We start from the raw sequence: 19152 nt of genomic DNA on the forward strand, positions 1-19152 counted from the left end.
CTGCCTGCGGCAATGCCCTTCCCTTTCTCCGCGGGTAAATTCAGAGTTCAGTGCCACAGGAAAGTGTGTGCGTGCGTGCGTGCGTGTGTGTGTGTGTGTGTTGAGGGGGGGAGGTTGCAGAAGGGAGCATAGCGTGGACCGCACGTGGGGTCTGCAGTGAAAAGATGTCACAACCGCGACATGGAATACTCTACGCCCCCGTCAAGAAGTGGCATGCCCCTTTCACCGGCCCAGCATTAAAAAATGGACCCAGGAGTACAGCCTCATCAATAGCCTCCCCGCGCGACCGCGGCGGGGAAACAAAGACACATTACCTTTTCTTTGCGGCGCGTCCCGGGGAGCCGAGGAACTTCACGTTTGCAGCGGCCGACCCGCCGAGGCCCCGTGTCCCATCCGCCGCGGGAGCGCAGGCCCGTGGCCTAGCCGGCGCCTCCGCCCCCGCCCCCGCGCCCGCCCCCGCGGCGCCCGCGGCCGCCCCGCCGCCCCCGCCCGCCGGTCCCGCCGCCCCCGCCGCCCGCCGCCGGCCTCCGTCAGCCCATCGCCCGCTCGCGCCTCTCCCGCCGCGCCCGGCCGCGCGCCAGGGCGCCCCGCCGCCGGCCCGCCCCTCGCCCGCCGCGCCCGGCGCGCCGCGTGGTGCGGGCGCCTCCGCCCCTCGGCTCCGCGCCACGCCCCCCGCGCACCCCGGGGCGCCCTCCCGGGCCGTGGGGTCGTGCGGCAGCCGGGCACCGGCGCGTCCCGCGGGGACCCCCGAGCGCCGCCCGCTCCGGACAACAATGAGCGCCCACCGCGCGCGCTCGGCCCGCCGCGCTCCGGGAAAGCCAGTGGCCCCGCGCTGGCCACGCACACGCAGTCGGGCCGAAGTTAGGTCGTGAAGGAGGTCGCGGACCTGGACAGGCTGGGCGGGAGCAAGGGAAGGAAATCTGAAACAGACGACGCCCCCACCCCCAGCAAAACCCACCCAAAGCCACCCACTCTGTGAGGCGCAGAGAGGCGACCTTGGCCGGACTGGGCTGAAGGCGCTGCGCTCGTCCCCCGGTCTAGTCCAGTGTCCATGAATTTTAATCTCCCCTCGACTCTCCGGGAATGGAAGGTCCTGCGAGATAACCTCGTCGCGAGGCCATTGTCATCTCTTCGCCACAATTGCTGGGGGAAGGAGACCCGGGGGAGGAACGCCAGCGGACCCGCTCTCCTCCCGAAAGGGAGAAAGGAACTCGGAAACTCCCCGCTACCGTGAACAATACCTCCATTCACAGGATGTGTCTAAATGTTTATTGCTTCAGGAGCTCAATTTGCCCTAGACACATATTATTTTTTTTTCATGAATTGTCAAAACACGGTTCATTAAGAGAGAAATAGGAGCACCGCTTTGTGAAGATGGAAAAGCCGGCTTGTCTCAGGGGTAAAATCTTTCTCTAAAACTCACTCATGGCTGGACTTCCCAACACCCACCTGTCCACCCACCCAGTCGTCAAGGGAGAGACAGCCTCTCCTGTCCCCACAGCAGAAAGGGACCCTGGTAGCTCTAGGACCCACATCTGATATTTCTAGACACAGGTGGTGCATTCTCTGAAGATCTCTGATGAAAACTTTTGAGAGTTTAAGAGGTCTCACAGGCAGTAAAGGGAAACTCCATATACAGGTAGCGTTGCAGGAAAAGGTGGACGAACACCTGCCTTGGGACTACCTATCTTATTTCAAGCTGTCCTGATCACATAGGCGTGACTAGGGGACGTGACATGATTCTTGCAATCTGAGTCATGGGAAGCTGCGGCCGGATTTTTTGGAGTCTTTAGGACTGTTCCAGTGCAAAGCCTACTTCTCTCATGATGTAAGTGAAGCCAATCTCCTGCTGTCCTGAGGCCCTCAGGGGAACATGATTTTATGGATGCTCTCTATCCCCAGGGAGTGCTTGAGGAAATGCTCAAACTTACCATTTCTCTTCCAATATTTGGTTCCCATCCTTAGAGGTCAGTGGGTTCTGTCTACATCCACCTGCTGCTCTCCTATCGTGGCCTCTGGAATTCTCAGGATGTGCCTAAACTGAGCCTGTCCCACTGGCCCATCGTTATGTCCAGGTTCCCTGTCTCCCCACAAAGCATCCATCCCCCAACCCCCACACCAGAGACAGTACAGGGGTCTTTCATTGCCTTCCACTCACTCAATGCTTCCATTCAGGTTATCACCAAGCCTTCCTCGTCGATAGCTATGGGACGTTCCTTAACAGCAGCCCCTTGTCTCACTTTTGTTAACAGTGCCTGGTGCGGGGTCATCTCTGTAGACCAGTGACCCCTGGCCTGGCCTTGCTCCTCGCACATCACCTTTCACCAGGGTGTCTCCAGCAGCCTCCTGACTGGGCTCCGGTCTTGTCTCTGAAACGCATCCTCCACCCCAGCTGGAGGGACTCTCCTGAAACTCAGATCTGATCCTAGAACTTCTTTGCTTAAACCCGTCCAGGGCTTCCCTGGCTCTTACGAATCAAGTCCACCCTTCCTTAGACGGCCAGGACCTCCTGGGCACCAGACCCTCCTTCTGCATCCAGCCTTATCTTCTCCCACCCACCCCCACCACAGTCTTCCTCACTCCCCTGCCCTCCAGCTCCATCACCCTCTCCCCAGTCCCCTATATTCTAGGTCCTCTCTCATCTCCTGGTCACTGAGCAGTCAGTGACTTTAGAGACAACTGGGACCATGTCACTGCACACCTTAATGACTGTTGATGGCTCCTCATTGCTCTTGAAGCATTCTCTCCATCTTTGTCACGTGATAATCTTTCCGTTCCTCTATGCTGTGCTGCATAGGCCACCTTTCTGCCCTTGAACGACCCTCGTGGCTATTGCTTTACTTGTTTCTCCTGGCCTGAAAGCTCTTCCACCTTCCCAACCCCGCTCTCTGCAAAGCTGGCACCTTGTCATCCTTTAGGTTTTAGCTCAAATGCTGATTCCTTCATAATCTTCCCTGATCAGCACATGGGAAGTGGTCTCCTCCTAGTACTCTTTGTATCATTATCCTGTTTATTTCCTTCGTAACACTTATCCACAATTGGTATTCACAGCCCCGTGATAAGGGCACAGTCTGATATCAGATAGCCTGGGCTTGAATTTTGCCTTGGCCGCTTGCTAGCTGTGCAACCTTGGGCAAGTTTCTTAACCTCTCTGTTTCACTTTTCTCATTTATGAAATGGGGAAAATAATATTGCCTGCCTCGTAGGGTTGTTATGAAGATTAAGGAATACATGTGAAGTACTCAGAACAGGGCCTGGCTATGTAAGTCCTCTAAAGGTTTTTGTGTTTTATTCTCTCTCCCCATGAGACCTGGACTAGTACCTGGCACAGGATCTTTTTACCCCCTAAGCCTTTTGTGTTTGGGGCCCAGACAAAGAATAAATAAAAATTTAGGGAAGAAAAACTTATTCGAAGCGTTTAAGTACTAACAGAAATAAGCCACGGTAAGCCTTGATGAATGAGACAAAATTCAAACTCAAATTATCCAGAAGTTAATGAAAATATGAAGGAAATATATTCTCTGTTTCACCCATTGTGATCTTTGGAGTTGATGGATGACAAGCTTTGCCAGTCAGAATTCTGTAATGGTCTGCTCGGGAAGAGCTGCCAGTTCCACCACTGAGAATTCAGGCGGTTACTTGCAAAGGCATAAACAATCAAAGGATCTTTGCAAAGTGTTGGTCCATCCGCCAGCTCCAACATGCGGCTGTGATGAAAGGATATAGTGTTTCCATTTTCAGCTCCAGTTTGGTACTTTTTTGAAGCGTCTAACGGAAAGGAGAAACACAGCAGGCTGGTTTCTGGACATTTGCCTTGGTGTTTTGCTTTCACTGCCCGTGAAGATTCAGAAAGAAAGAGAAATACTTTTTCTTTTGCCCTTCCAGAGGGCAAGAGGATTTTGAGACTCAAATACCTGGGGCTTCCCTTGCCTCTCTCACACAGAATTAGAGAGCTTTGCCTTGAAAAATCGAACTCTCAAAAATCGAACACTCAGGCCTGGGAATGGGGGTTGTCAAAGGGATGGAGAAAGGCCACAGCACCCACGGAAGAAGGAAAGGGGTGACATCTGTGATGGGAGAAGCCCAGACTCTATGTCTGCATAGTTCCTCAAGAGGTCATCCAATTGGGCAGCATGTGGACACTGAATAGGGGCACTGAATTCTAAGAGGTGTGTCTTAGGCAAAGCATCTTGGGGTTCAGCCAGGAGGGATGGGGTCTTTGGCTTTAAAGTGGACTTCAAGTTCTTGGGTACTGAGAGTCTCAGTGGCAACTAGTCTGGATTGATGACGAGACTCCTTTCCTGTCTTAAGTACAATGTGAGTTGGGGGAGAGGAAAAAGTGAGTGAATTCCTGCCTCTTTGGTGAGTTAAGTTACAGTCAGATTTAATTGGATTTAGAGAAGTAAATTAATGTGATTTTGTGTGTGTGTGTGTGTGTGTGTGTGTTCGCGCGCGCGCGTGTATGTGCTCAAAGTTGCAGAGCAAAATTATGCCCACTTCACTAATAATAATAAGTATCAGCTTCTTAACTCAGATCTGAAATCACAGCTTTTCTGACAAGCTCTGGGCAGGATGTGGGGCAATTCGGAGAAGATGCCTGAGCTCGAATCTCTGCCAGAGTGTCACTGCTGGTGAAGAAACGTGGCTCTCACTCATGCCACCGAAGACAGATGCCAGCACGGATGTGTCTGGGCTGCACAATCCCTTCCTAGCAGCCAATAACACCAGGCAGCCCTGGACTCCTGCTCTGAAGGTCCAGTGTGACCTTGAACCAATCTCTTAATACCCATTTCCATCACCTTTAAAATGGGCCTGATAAAAATCTCTCCAGCCTTGTGAAGACTGTGGATTCAACACATATTATTTCCAAAACCATACAACCAATAATAATTGACAGCTAACGTTATTGTGAGTACATACTCTGTACTGGGCACAGTATTAAAAACTTTCCAAATGTTAGTTATTTGGATCATCACAGGATGCCTATGAGATGGAAACTGTTTTTATACCTTTCTACAGGTGAGGAACCTGAGGGTTTAAAAAGATTAAGCGATCACATTGGAACCGAGTCATTCTTTTAGACCCAAGCATTATCTTCCATGCTTGACTGCCACTTAGGATACAGATGAAGTACATCAGCAATTACAGTGAGCCACAGCTTACTTTATATACAACTATTAATTATGGATCCAAACACAGTTGGAGTTGCATGGTACCTGGGAGGTGACAGCAAGCTATATGGTTACATTAGTTCTTACCCTGCACCAAATAGAAATAGATTTCCATGCCACTTTCTTTCGTTCTAGAGGATAATCCTGGCATCTTTTCCTTCTATACTGCAGCCAGATTTTAAGGATAAAGAAAGACCCCTTTGGGGCAGGTTAAAGTGCTTGACTGGTCTTAAGTAAACCCTATTCTATTTTTATACCCAATCCTTTTTCCTCTTACTCTCAGGTCAATTAAAGGTCAATAATGAATGAACCACTTCAATCAAGAAGAAAGAATCTGAGCTCCTCTTATGGCCTAAGAGTAAGTACTTAAAACCATGGTCCCTGGGGTATATGAAGAACTCATCTAATAGCTGTGTTTTATCTTCTTATTTTTTTTTAAATAGCAATATCATTTTTTTAACAGCTATATTTTATAATCTCGTTACTTTCTCATTATATTAGATTATTGCTTATTATTCTTTCCTGGTTGAGAATCATGGTTTAGACCACCTCAACTAATGGCAACAAAAACCCAGGGCAAGTCTCTCCGAAACACAGACAAGAATCAGTCAAAACGTCACAAGCTGTTTATGTAATTTGGAGCCTCTGAGAACAGCTGAGTTACAGTGAGTACCACAGCATAAAATTAGTGTACATGGCAAGCACACTCGAGTTCGTAGGTTTGCTCTCTCACCAAACCTTTTCTATTTACATAGAAATACATATTAATAACTAATTAACACTTAGTTGGCATTTACCAAGTGCCAGACACTGATCATGTGCTTTATATACAATAACTCATTTACTCTTCTCAACAGCCTTGTGAGGTTGGTCTATTATTAAGCCCATTAAGTGGGGAGGGAATGGAGACGGAGGGAGAGGTTTTATAACCCAGCTCGGGTCCTACAGATGATAAGTAGGCAACAGGCAGTTATCTAACTCAGGCAGTCTGACTTCTGAGTTTGCATTATTAATCCTCACTCATCTAACCTTCCAACTGGCTAGTGTTTGGAGGCATCGCATCCCTTGTATCCTGCCCCAGCACAGTGTGTCTCGGCTGGAACTCAATACCTGTTATTTATTTGTGGGCCCATTCCCTCGTTACAAAAGGGAACGAAGATAGAAATAGTTGTGAAATTAAATGGAAAAAAAAATTCAGCAAATTATCCTTTTTCAGTTGTAATTCCTAAGCGTGCGAAGGCTTCTGTGCAGGTGACGTCAAATGGTCAGTCCCTCAAGGAAGCAATAGGAACGCTCGGAGGTGGTGAGTCAGCATGGGAGGGAGAGCCCCGGGACTAAACAGCACACAGGCCCCTGTGCTGCGGGGAGGAAAGGCTAGTCAGTCTCCTGGAGGTGAGATGGGACGGGAAGCCGTCATGGAATGATGGCTTGGGATGCGATGATTTCTCCCGCCACCAAATACAAACCATACCTACCCCGAATTGTAATGGCAAAAATCCGTTACAATTCACGTTATAAATAAGGTTAGTTCAGTGTAGCACATGTCTAGGGGTCTGACTTCACCGGGCAGGAAGCTGGCTAGGCTCTTTGTTGACATGGGGATTGCGGATACACACGATTAGAACTCACGAAGAGAGATCTGGGTGGAACATTTTAAATGTTGGTGATGCCCAGTGGCAGCCCGCTCCCAAATATGCCAAAGTGGCATATTGATTATTTTGAATTAAACTTAAAGAGCAGCGAACTCCATCCCTGTGAGAGCAGGAAATAAATCTCTCATGTGAGAGGGACACTCCCTGCACCAGGAAGAAAGAGAGATATCGTTTTCATCAGAGATGGAGCCTTCAAGGTTGAGAAGCCTGAATAACAAACCTTGTTACCTTTTACTAATTTACCGTCCTAAGCCGAAACCCTACTTAGATTCCTTACTAATTAAGCACCCAAACCTAAATTTCGTTGCCCCATCAAATACACATTTATTGTTTCTTTTCCTAAAAAGTATAAAAGTTGCTTCCTTCAGTCATTTTCTTTAAGTCCTCCTTTCTATGAGACCTCCTTATGTACGTGTGTAATTAAATTTGATTTTTTCTCCTGCTACTCTGTCTCATGTCGATTTAATTCTTAGACCAGCCTGAAGAACCAAGAAGGGCAGAGAAAAACTTCCACCTCTTCGACACTATACATCCAGGGCATTTAAACCTATGGAAATTGATGAGGTTGTCTGGGAAAGATGCTGTCGAGGGAAAGGAGCTCTTGGGACCTAGCTCTAGGGCAGCCGTAGTTCCCAGATGTAAGCCAGAATCAGGATTGACTAGAAGGCTGTCAAAACAGGTTCTGGGGCTCACCATCCCATGCCCCTCAGAGCTTCTGATTCATAGCTCTGGGGCGGGAGTGTAAGAGTTTTCATTTCTAACAAGTTCAAGTGATGCTGCTGCTGCTGCTGCTGGCCAGTGAGGACCCTCTATTCTACCACTGAGGCCCTCACTTTGCTCCAGGCCCCCTGGCCTCCCTGCTCTGTTCTCAGCTGCGCAGGCTCACTCTAGCTCCAGGTACCAGCAAGAATCAAGCCTGCACCTTTTCAGCTCCCTGTTCCAATGTCACTTTACTAGTAAGATCTTTTCTGACCATCTCTCTTTTATTCTTATTATTTTTTTTTAGCAGAGGGGAATGGAGGGAAGTTTTATTTTTAATTTTTATTTTTTCCATAGTTGCCACTCCGTTTTTAAATGCTGGAAATCACAGCCATCTATGACCATTTCTCTTTAAAAATAGCTACTCCTCCTGCTCACCCTCCGGTGGCTGCCCTCTCCCTAGACCCTCCCCTGTTCTATTTTTCTCTATTGTCTTTATCACCTTCTGACAGACTGTAGGACTTATTTACTTATGTGTTTATGTATTATCTGTCCCTCCCATGAGAGCAGGGATTTATGTCTGTTTTTGTTTAATGCTGACTCTCCTGAGCCTAGAATAGTCCCTGGCATATATGGAACGTTCAATAAATATTCATGAAAAGGATAAACAAAATGAATGGATGAACATCCTCACATGTGGAATTGTGAGTTTTAAGAATGTAAGTCTGTCGGAGATCCTTCCTAACTCGTTGCTTACGTATCAAAAACCCCGTTGCTCCATTCTGGGGAAAAAAAACCTCATCTTGCACCTGAGGCAAAGCCTAAGGTCCTGGGCAGGTATTCATCAGTGGGCACTGGTTGGGGCAGGGACGTGGCCGGGAACGGCCTCTGCACGGTCTCTGTCCTCCTTTTGCTCACGACCTGTTATAAACAGGGCCCTCCTGCCCGTCCAGCCTCATCACGCACATTTCTCAGCCAGCACGTCACTAACCAGCAGTGAGAAGCCCATGCAAGTCCTTGCTGCTTCTTGCTTCTGCTCTCACTGTATCTCCGGGCAGAAGCCTCCCTCCCTGCCCTTCCACCTGGCTAACCCCGCTCAGGCTCCTCACTCATGCTCCTGGACACCTTCCCATGGTTCCCGGTTCCAGCATCTCAAATAACCTGTGCGTACTCTACGCACGGCACTTCATTATGACCATTTCTGCATGTGTTCCTGTTCCTCACTGTGTTGGGGATTCCTCATGGGTAGAAGTCATGGCAATGCTTGGCTCGTTTTTATTTGAAGATTTTTATCTTATTCTAAGTCCTCGGAATTTGTTAATCTGTACATGATTTTGCTTTACCGCTTTCTTTGGGCCAAGCGTTGTGATAATTACCCAATAGATGTTTATAATTAAATCCATCCAGCTCATAGAAGCAGGAGCAGCATCTGTGATGGAGGAGAGCAGTGCGCGACCCGTGTTTCTACGCAATGCCTTGGAATTGTCTTCATAAAGGCGGCCTGGGTCACAGTCCACATCTGAGACTGCGAGGAGCTCTGCCTCCGGAGTGAGCTGGGCTCAGCCGTGGCGCTGCAGAGCGAGCGTCATAGCCCCGTAGTATGTTCCGGAGATCCCTAAAAGCACTCGCTGAGGCCTGGCGAAAGCACTTAGCGATCCGGCAGGTGTACCCTCTGTCTTGAGACGGACGCCCTTGCCTTGCGCCTCTCCTCTTAGTCACCGCCTCGTGAACTCTCAATCGTTTCGATTGCTTTCAGAAAGCTAAGGTGCTTCCTTCATTTATGTTCTTTTCACTTCTCTAGTATGGTCTTAGGGAGAACTTCACGGTCTCTTTCTTACCTAACTAGCTTCTTCACTCTCTCAAAAGTCCACAAGAAAGCAAATAAACAGTGGTCTGCACAGTTGAGCCTAAGCAGAAACCTGGATGCCTGGGGACCGTTTCGGTCTTGAGTTCTTGGTGGAAGAGGCGATAGATATATCAGCGGAGAGAAAGGAAAGTAGCTTTCGAATCTGCAGGGAAAGCCTCTTGTGCGCTTTATAAAGGAGATTTGCCCTTCAAAATAGTTATAACCTACACTGTGACCAGATAATAAATAATAATAGCAGCTATTATTTATTGAGTGGCGCCAGGCACATTACGTGCATTAGCTATAATCTTTGCAGCAATGCTGCAAGGTAGGTATTACAGTTATGTGCTGCATGCCGATGTTTTGGTCAAAGACAGTCATGTGTACCACATGGCCCGGGTGTGTGGTAGGCTATACTATCGAGGTTTGTGTAAGTGCACTGAGTGATGTTCACGTAATGGTGAGATCACTTAACGAGGCATTTCATAGAACGTATCCCCAGGTAGAAACGTACGACTATCTTAATTCCCATTGTCTAGATCCAGAAATTGAGGCCCAGACACATTAAGTAACTCGCTAAAAGTCCACAACCAGAGAGAGGCAGATCTGAATCTAAATTTGCCTCTGAGTCTTCCAAACTGTGTTCTTTCCACCGAGACTTGATTTTGAGCGAACGCAGAAATCTATCAACTAAGGGCTCACAGTGAGAAGAGTTTCATGACTGGCTTCTGGTGGAGGAAGGAATGGGAAGCAGAAAGCACCAAAGGTAATAGCCATCTAGGTGACATTTATTCTGAGGCCAGCTGCCCTGGTCATCAAAATCATCCCCAGCCCAAGCCCAGATCTGCAGACACATGGAGGTATTCTCTGGTGGGGCCAAGTCCTACGATAGGGCATTGTGGAGTCATTGCTGGCCCCCATTGGCCAACCTGGCACACGCCTTGGTTGTACTTTTATATTGGTTATTTGAAGAGTCTCTCTATTTTCACCGTAATCCTTGTGGCTAGCACAGGCACGTCTCGGGTGCTGTCCTTCAGCCCTGGAGGACTTTGAAAGGGTCAATCTGAGACTTTGTGCAGGGCCTTCCTAATCTGTCTACATGGCAAGCTGAAACAAGTGTTCTCATCCACTTTCCTGCCCAAAGAGGCTGAGAAAATAATTGTAGCAGTGAGCAATCTATGGCACCACACTGCCTGGGTTTGAATCACAGGTCAACAACTCACTAGTTGTGTAACTGTAGGCTAATAAGTTCTTAACTTCTCTCAGCCCCAGTTTCCTACTCATAAGGTGGCTGTGAGGCTGGCATTGCAGAATGTACATGGAGTTTTGGGCACAGAGCATGTGTTTAATAAAACATATACTATTAATATTCTTATTTGCATTATCTGTATCAACTAAAGGCATAAAATCTGGCAGCTTTTGCCTATGCAAGATACCCTCTTGCCTACCACAGTAGATGTTGGTTCTTGCTTTAAGCCCTGTACCTAAGTGCTGTAAGTTTTAATGAGATCCAGGTGAGCCAAGCCCTGTAAGTAAATCATAGGAACTATCCTTGTCCTAAACAATTGTGTCTCAAATTCCAGCCTGTCCCTCTGAGTGCCTTCTCCTTGTACAGTGTTCAATCTGCTCATCTCTGATTCACTTAAAAGGGCTTCAGATGCATTTAAGGAGCCCACACTTCGCTCGTGCTTTAAATGGATGCTACTGAGAATGATGACCAGTCACATCATCTACCCCTAAAGGGTCACTCTGTCTCATTGTCACATGCGAGCATATCCACACCTACATGTGAACTTCTGGTTCCTCTGCCTGCTCAGACGCTTCCAGCCCTAGATCACTCAGCAAGTCAGCGCCAGCACTGATGAAGGTAATGCAGAGCCCCAGAGTTTTAGTCCGTTGCTTAGGAGTCTAAAGTAAATTCCATTTTCTATAAGAAAAAGTCTGTAGAGGGAAGTAGAAAATGAGCCTGCCTTTTATGTTTGTTCAGCATTCCTCTTACTACAAAATTATTTAATTTAAAATGTTGATGTCCTTCTTTAAAAGGTATTTTAAAAAATGAAACATTATAAGCATCCATAAAAGTATGGAAAACATACCAGACTGCTAGATAACTACCATTAAAACTGAATACCTTGCCTTATTTACCTTATTTTTTAAAATTGAGATGTAATCTACATATAACACTGTACATATAAGGGGTATAATGTGTTGGTTGGATACATTTGTACACTGCAATATGACTACTACTGCAACACCTGTGTCAAGTCGCATAATCGTTACTTCTTTTTTATGTTGAGAACAGCGGTGATGTGGTCTCTTAGCAACTCCGAAGTTTATAACCCAGTATGGTTGCTGTGGTCACTATGTTCAGCATTAGATCTGCAGGTCGTATTTATCTACTGGTTGTGAGTTTGTCCCCTTAAAAACATCGCCCCGATTCTCACACCCCCACAGCCCCTGGTGACCACCATTGCACTTTCTGTTTTTACGACTTTGGCGTCATCAGATTCCACCTACGAGTGATATCACGCAGCACTTGTCTTTCTCTGTCTGACTTGTCTCATTTGTCCATTCGCCCACTGCCAGACAAGGTGCTTCTAAGTCTTCACAACTACAGTTGGCCCGGGCCTTTGCTCTTCCTGTTTCCTCTGGCTGCCTAGTTTTTCATTCATTCGACAACGTTCTTCTAATTTCTACTTAATCTGTTTCCTTATTGAAGTTTTCACTCAATTGTCACTAAGATTGCCAGATAAATATAGGATGTCCAGTTAAATTTGTGTTTCAGATAAACAATGAGTAAATGTGTAGTATAAGGATGTCTCAAGTATGGCATGGAACGTGCTTATACTTAAAACAAATTCACCGATTATCCAAAATTAAAATTTGAGTGGCTGTCTTCTATTTTTATTTGCTAAATCTAGTAACCCTAAACTGACACATTCTCAATGAGGCTGTCCCTTGTCCCTCCCACTAAAGTTTTTAATCCCCTCCCCAATAATATGTATTCTTTCTGTTTTATTTTTCTTCATAGCAATAATCACCAATTTACCTGCCATATATTTTCTTTATTTATTTTGCTTATTTTCTGTCATTCTCCTCTAGAAAGTAAGCTCCTTGAAGGCAGAATTGTTGTTTGTTCTGTCCCTTGCTATACAGTAATACCTGAAATAATATTTGAGACATAGTGCATGCTCGATAAATATTTGCTGAATGAATAATTGAAAGAATGCAAAGATTATCTTTGAAGATGTCTCCTTAGTACACACCTGAGAATTTCTCTAAGATGAACACTTGGAAATGGAGTTGCTTTTGTAGATGTGTGTCTTTACTAGGTATTGCCAATTTGCTGTTCAAAGTGATTGAAGTAATTTCCATTCCCGTTGGCAATGTGTGAAAGCCCCAATTTCCCCACATCCACAATGCCTTTCTTTCTTTCCCTTTGAAAATCTAAGAAGTTTTTGTAGCAACAGTTGAAACTCTCATGAAAACATAAGATACCCACTAGTGAATGCATAATAATGAGTAAATGTTAATCCAAAAGGTGTCAGGTATTCTTGGGTGCTTGTTTAAAAGATGGGTTAATTATTATGGAAGTGCAAACAATCCCGAGCCATGGTTTCTCTTGTGTAAGAAAACAAACAAAAATTACACAAACCCATCACTATTGTAGTGACATGGTAAAGGCCATCTTACTGATTTTGCAGAAAAATTGCCTTATTATTATTTTTTTCAACTAAAAAGAAGGAAGTCTTGGTTGAGGGCCAGAAAATGAAAACACGTAAAAAATGGCATGGCACGTTAAGATCAGATTCAGAATCGTCGGAAACACGAAACTCACAGCAAAAGAGAAAATTTGACAGAGTCCTTTGTTACAGGCACAGTTGACCTCTTTCAGATCCAAAAGGTCAAGTTAAGCTACATGTAAAAAAAAGCTATGTGATCCAAGTATACAACAAAATGACACATTTTAATATGTTCTTAGCGCATTCTTGCACAATCATAAAATAGGTTGTGATCTATTGCAAAAAGGACCACAATCTCTGCTCCCTGTGTCCAGGCCACTACCTAGGTGCCATAGAAAAAGCCTGGGCTAGCCAGCTGGAAGATGAGAGACCAAGTAGACCAAACTGAGCTTACTGTCCCGTCTGAGGTCCCAGAGAGGCCAAGGAGCTCAGCCAACGTCAGCGAAGCTGCCTGCTTGACTTGCAGCTGACCACAGATGCGTGAAGGAAGCAGGACATCTGCCCGGCTGAGCCCGGTCTGAGTTGCTGACATACACAATCAGGACCTGAATAAACGCTGGTTGTTTTGTGATAATTTGTTACACGGCACCGGTTAACTGCTATGGGGGCTAACTTGGTTGTTCACCCTACAGAAAGCTGAGCTGTTAATTTCTTCATTTCCCTGTCTTTTGCTCTATCGGTACTGATGAAATTGATGAATATATCCTGATTTGCAAAGGGCTTGATGGTAAAATAACTAGTAATTTTTTTCAACAAAATATGTGAATGAGCACAATAGCAACAGGAACCGATAAACAGTCGTGGACACGGCTGGGCACCCGTGTGTGACAGACGCTCAGCTGCGTCACACCATTTCACCCTGTGCATGTACCAGCAGTCACCAAGAACATCCTATCTTACTCATTGTTCATCAGAAACTCCTTGCTTTGGGGAGCTTCCTGACAAAAATCTAGTGATTTGAAATCTTGTCTTTTTAAGGAAATTTGTAAGAAAATGAAAAGGGCTTCCGAAGCTTGACCTTTTTGAAAATAGCATTCTGATCATATCCTTTTCCCTCAGCTGGGGGAAGATGCTGGCTGGAGTTTTCGAACTCAGAGGTGAATTGTTAGTTTTATTCGTGGAAAGCAAATGAAAAACAAATGAACAAAAACGCAGACTACAACGTTTAAAAACCCAAATAAATAAAGTTAATAACGATGAAGAGTGGTTCACGGAGTTTTTCTCAAGGCTCAACTTTCACAGTTAACCACTGTTAAGCAAAGCTATGAACGCTTTCTCCCGGCATGTGGGAAGATCACTTCTATAAAAAGAAAGTTCTGCAAATGAATGCAGAGAGTCGATGGGGAACAGTAAGTCTTTTGTGACTCTAAGTTCATTTCGTGTTATGGAAAACATCATATCGGGGACAAAATAAAGAAAAATACCCTCGGTCATCTTACGTCATTGAACGAGTGTCAGATTCCCCCAAATAGAAAAGTGATTGATTAATGGACCAGAGACGCTTTTAGTTCATCATATATAAGAAGATGCAGTTTTTGACATTTCCATCTGCAGAAGCCTAAAAATGCTCCACAGTTTGGTAGCATCCCAGGGAGTCCCTAGCGATTATGCTGGCACAGCATGTAAAGCAGGGAGAGAAATGTTGCTCTCTCTACCCACATATTTATGGGCATCCTGGTTCTTAAAATGCTGAGGCACCAAAACAGAGAAAAGCAGCTCTCTGGACACTGAAAATGACAGCTTTAGCTTTCTTCGATGCAGCTCAGTTTTACGAAACGAACGGCACAATCCAAATGCTTCCTATTTCTAGTTTTCCCTTTTATCCCTGATGGTAAATAATTTAAATTCAACAAATGGATTCTTTATATAATGGCAAAGAATGCATAATTTATGAGGAATGTAAGATAAACAATGAGACTAAAAAGAAGCATCCCACAATAACAGGTGTTGGTGAAGAGGGGAGAAATCAGGTCCTCATACATTGCTGGTGGGAATGCACAATGCGGTGCCTCCTTTGGAAAATAGTCTGGCAGATCCTCAACCTGTTAAACACAGAGTGACCAAAGGACCCACTCCTAGGTATATACCCCAGAGAAATGAAAACACAGCACACAAAAACTTGTATATGAATGTACATAGCAACATTAGTCATAACAGGCAGAAATGGAAACAACTTAAATGTCCTTTAGACTGATGAATGGATAAATAGAATGTGGTATATCCATACGATGGAATATTATTCAGCCATCAAAAGGAATTCAGTATCACAGGGCCTTGGTTATGAATGGGTAGCTATTTTTATTAATGCCTTGGCTGAATTATGAAGAATTCTTATCAAATTTTTAAAATGAACAAAACATAAAAAGAGCTGAAAAGCAGTATTCAAAAATGTCCAATAAGAGAGAATGATGGATCTAATGATGAGAAATGTAGATTTCACCAAGCCTAGTACACATACGTAGGATGAAAAAAGTAGTTAGTATTATAAAATATTTATCCTGATTTTTATTGGCAGGAAGCTTAATCAGAGCCTAAAGGGTCACACAGTGGCTCCCCAAAGCTAGCACACTATTAGCATAGAAAATAAATCACAATGTTCTCGACAGGGCTTTCACAGGACCAATGGATGGAGAACACGTATGAATTACTGTGTTCAGTTCCATGGGCTACATTTTAAGATGAATGTTTGCAAGTTTAGCTATGTCAAGTTGAGAGCAATTAGGACGGGGAAGCATTCAAGGCCACCGTCAGTGGTTGAAGGGAAGGGCGTTGTTTAGTCCGCAGAGCTGTGCTCAGGGAGTTTAGGGGCCATCAGTGCTGGTGGGGGACGAGGGCCACACCAGGGGCTTGATCAAGTGCAGACTTCACGGTGACTGTGCAGAGGGCTCTGCATAACTCAGAGCTGCTAACTGACGGGGTGGCTTCCTTGTGATGTAGAGGGTGGGTATCCTGCCACCAGGAGTGTCCCTGCACAGGCCGGGCATCACCTGTGATCGTGCAGTGGTGGGAACCCCTGGCCTGAGTGGGCGGTTGGGCTCCAGACCCTGAGGTTCCTCTGACTGGGTGGGCAGCTCAGGCATGGAGGGAGGCTCCCAGCACTAGTAATTTACACTCAGAGGACAAACACGACATTGTCCAACGTTAACCGGCACAGAAGGCTCGGATTTGAGAAGGAAGTGTTATCTGGACTGGTGCTGACTGCAGGGAAATTAAAAATGCAAATCTCTGCAAGATAGAAGCCTGCTTCTTATTTATTAAACCCTGCGCCCTCTATGACTGCCTGACCCGGTCTGGCCCCGGTGTCCTTCAGAAGGTTCCGTCCCATCCTCCCTCCTCTGTGGACTGTTTCAGGAAGCCGGTCTCAGCTCTGTCACCTGAACCGTCCACTCTAGTCTGCCTGGCCACCGCTGTGCTCTTCTCATTCTGGTTTTGCTGCCTTCCTCCCGGGTCTTCTGGGGAGTCCCTCACTTCCTGGGGCTTCCTTCATCTAGTTTTGGGCCTCACATCTGCTCTTGGGGTTCAGCCCTGCCCACCCACCTCCAGATGTGGGGGATAGTAGCCCAAGCCAAGGTTCCACTGTCCTGGAGGGAAGTCCGACAGGTACGTCATTGACACTGACCTCATAGCAGTGCCATTCACTGTGTGCCAGACACTTAACAGTTTGTATTTCATTTAGTCCCTTTAATAGCATTTCAGAGTATTGTGCCTACATTATGGAAGAGAGACCTAAGGCTCAGAGGCCCAGCAACTCTCCCAAGCCACTCAGTGAGCAGTAGAACTGGAGGTCAGACCTCTCTGTGTCTGCTTCCTGAGTCTACGCTTTCCTCTAGATTTCAGTCGGCACCTTACTAAAGCCATGTCAGGTTTCCAGTAAATATTTGTTAATTATTTTTGTTCGTTTCTTTTTTCTTGTTTTTAGGGGATGAAGGAAACTACTCTAGTCATTTTCTACAACAAACCGGCCATAATCTTACGACTTTTACATAAACTGAGGTCGAGAGCATTAAATGAAAGCTTTATGTTTGACAAATTTGCTTTGAGGTTTTATTCTGGATGCTTCTAAGTAGGAAAAGAATATTTTTTTGTGGGTCTACTGAAGCTTTGGCTCCCAAAACTTAAATTATGAATTAAATTTTTAAAAGAAATCAATTCTGTATAGCAGGGTTATGTTGTACTCTCTGACAAAGATGCTCATCGCCAAGAGGTGGCTTCAGTTGGATTAATAATGAGTCAGGTCAGGTGATGGCCCCGATGACAAATGTATGCAGCAGCAAATGTGGCAGAGACAGCGGCTCCTAGCTGGTGCTCGAGACTTGTAAGTACAGATGCACGTGGAGGGTTATGCCCAGATTGTTGGGAGAGTCTTCAGTTTTATCCAATTATTTTCTCTTGTCCTATATTAATACTCCTCACAGATTTTATTGAATAATAAACACATCTTGTATTTTATTCCCCGTGGGGAGAAAAGAAACCCCACAATCTATAAATACCAAATGCCATGAAATGGCAACTCTGAGCAACACACACACACACACACACACGCTATCACAGGCTTCCTCTCCTCCTGCTGGCAGGAGTGACATAGATGGACACTCTTCACATTACGAGTCAGCAGGGACAAGAGACCTGGGTCCGCTCCCGGTGCCACCTCTCAGTGGCTGTCTGGCTGTGGCCAAACTGTTTAACCAGTTTCTGACCCTCAGTCTTATCATCAATACAATGGGGACTACGGAGGCCTCCCAAGGCTGCAGAGAGGCTCGGATGAGGGGACGTGCGAGCATGCACACTGAGCTCTAAAACCCTCTGCATAGTGATCACTGTCACTTTAGTCTGCAGAGTCTTTCTAACGGGGAGAATTCAGCTGACCAGCTATTAAGGAGATCCCTCAATTAAAATTACCCCAAAATGCTCTCCTTCCCATTACCGATTTGTTTTTCTCCTTTGTCCTTGTTATTTCTTAAAATAGTATGTTTTAGTTATCTGTCCATTGTCTCGTTTCCCCATATTAGGCTGGGATTTCCATGAAGGTATGGTTTTCCTCTGCTTTGTTCTCTGTTGCATCCCAAAGCCTTGAACAGTGCCTGACACAATCTAGGCTCAATAAATTCTAGTTGAATGAATGCATGCCAAAAGATATTTCTAGTCTAAATAACCCACATCCCAGCCCCCACCTCTCATATCGTGAATAAGCAGTCACAAAATCATAGCTTTAGGAACTTGGGCTTTGGAAGTAGGATTTGAGAGCAGTTTATCCATCTATTTATTTATCCCCTTAAGTGGTGTTTATTGAGTATCTGCTATACGGAAAGCTCTGAGTTAGGCAGTGAATGACCTATGCTAAGTATGGGTCATGATATCAATCAAAAGTATTGTAAAAGAAAGCAAAATGGGCTTTGTAAAGAGAAAACGGTTTCAAATACGTATTTGAATGACATGTGTCCCCTTAATTCCCAGGGATCATTCTATCTGCTGTCTTTGCAACCCATATATAGACATCTTTGCTTTGGGTGGCTTCTTTTCACATTTAAAAATTTTGTCTCCATTCCCAAGTGACATCTGGTTGGATGCTGAGGGAAAGATACTGTATTCTCTGGTTTCCTCCACACTTGCTTCTAAAACAGTTGCAATTACCATAGATATGTGACTTTAAAAGATACCATTAATGAGTACAGTTGATGTGCAAAAAAGTCCTCTAGCATAGACGGTTAAAAAAGAAAATCCTTGTTCTAATGTAATGACTTCGAAATGAGCCAGTTGTCTGGGACTTTGTTCTTACTGAAGTTGGGTATTGTTTTGCTCTGGAGCTGTTCATTCATCATTGTACTAATGAGTTAATAAGTAACCAGACGCCTGTATTTTCTAATGATGTGCCCACTTTACTTCTGGGCAGTCACAGCATGGACAGTTTGAAAGGAAGAGTCCAAGAGTAAAAGAAAATGTGGAAATAGCTCAGAACCTTTAGAAATATGTTTGCGGTGCTCATATCTCAAAGAAGAACATCTGATGACTTAGAGTATAGAAAATGCTTCACCATGACATAT

General features: G+C 45.4%; 1 protein-coding gene and 1 long non-coding RNA gene across 2 annotated transcripts in view; both read right to left on the reverse strand.

The window, feature by feature from the left end:
• The window catches only part of LOC120614615 (uncharacterized), a 2503-nt gene extending 2043 nt beyond the window's left edge, over window positions 1-460 (reverse strand). The window contains exon 1 of the long non-coding RNA XR_005656015.1: window positions 315-460. This is a non-coding gene — a long non-coding RNA (uncharacterized LOC120614615). The remainder of the gene's footprint in view (window positions 1-314) is intronic.
• Window positions 1-19152, reverse strand: part of FRMD4A (FERM domain containing 4A) — a 282780-nt gene that overhangs the window by 192819 nt on the left and 70809 nt on the right. The gene's annotated exons all lie outside the window — the stretch shown is intronic.

Source organism: Pteropus medius, unplaced genomic scaffold, assembly GCF_902729225.1.
Source record: "Pteropus medius unplaced genomic scaffold, Ma_sr-lr_union100, whole genome shotgun sequence".
In the NCBI taxonomy this organism is placed as follows: Eukaryota; Metazoa; Chordata; class Mammalia; order Chiroptera; family Pteropodidae; genus Pteropus; species Pteropus medius.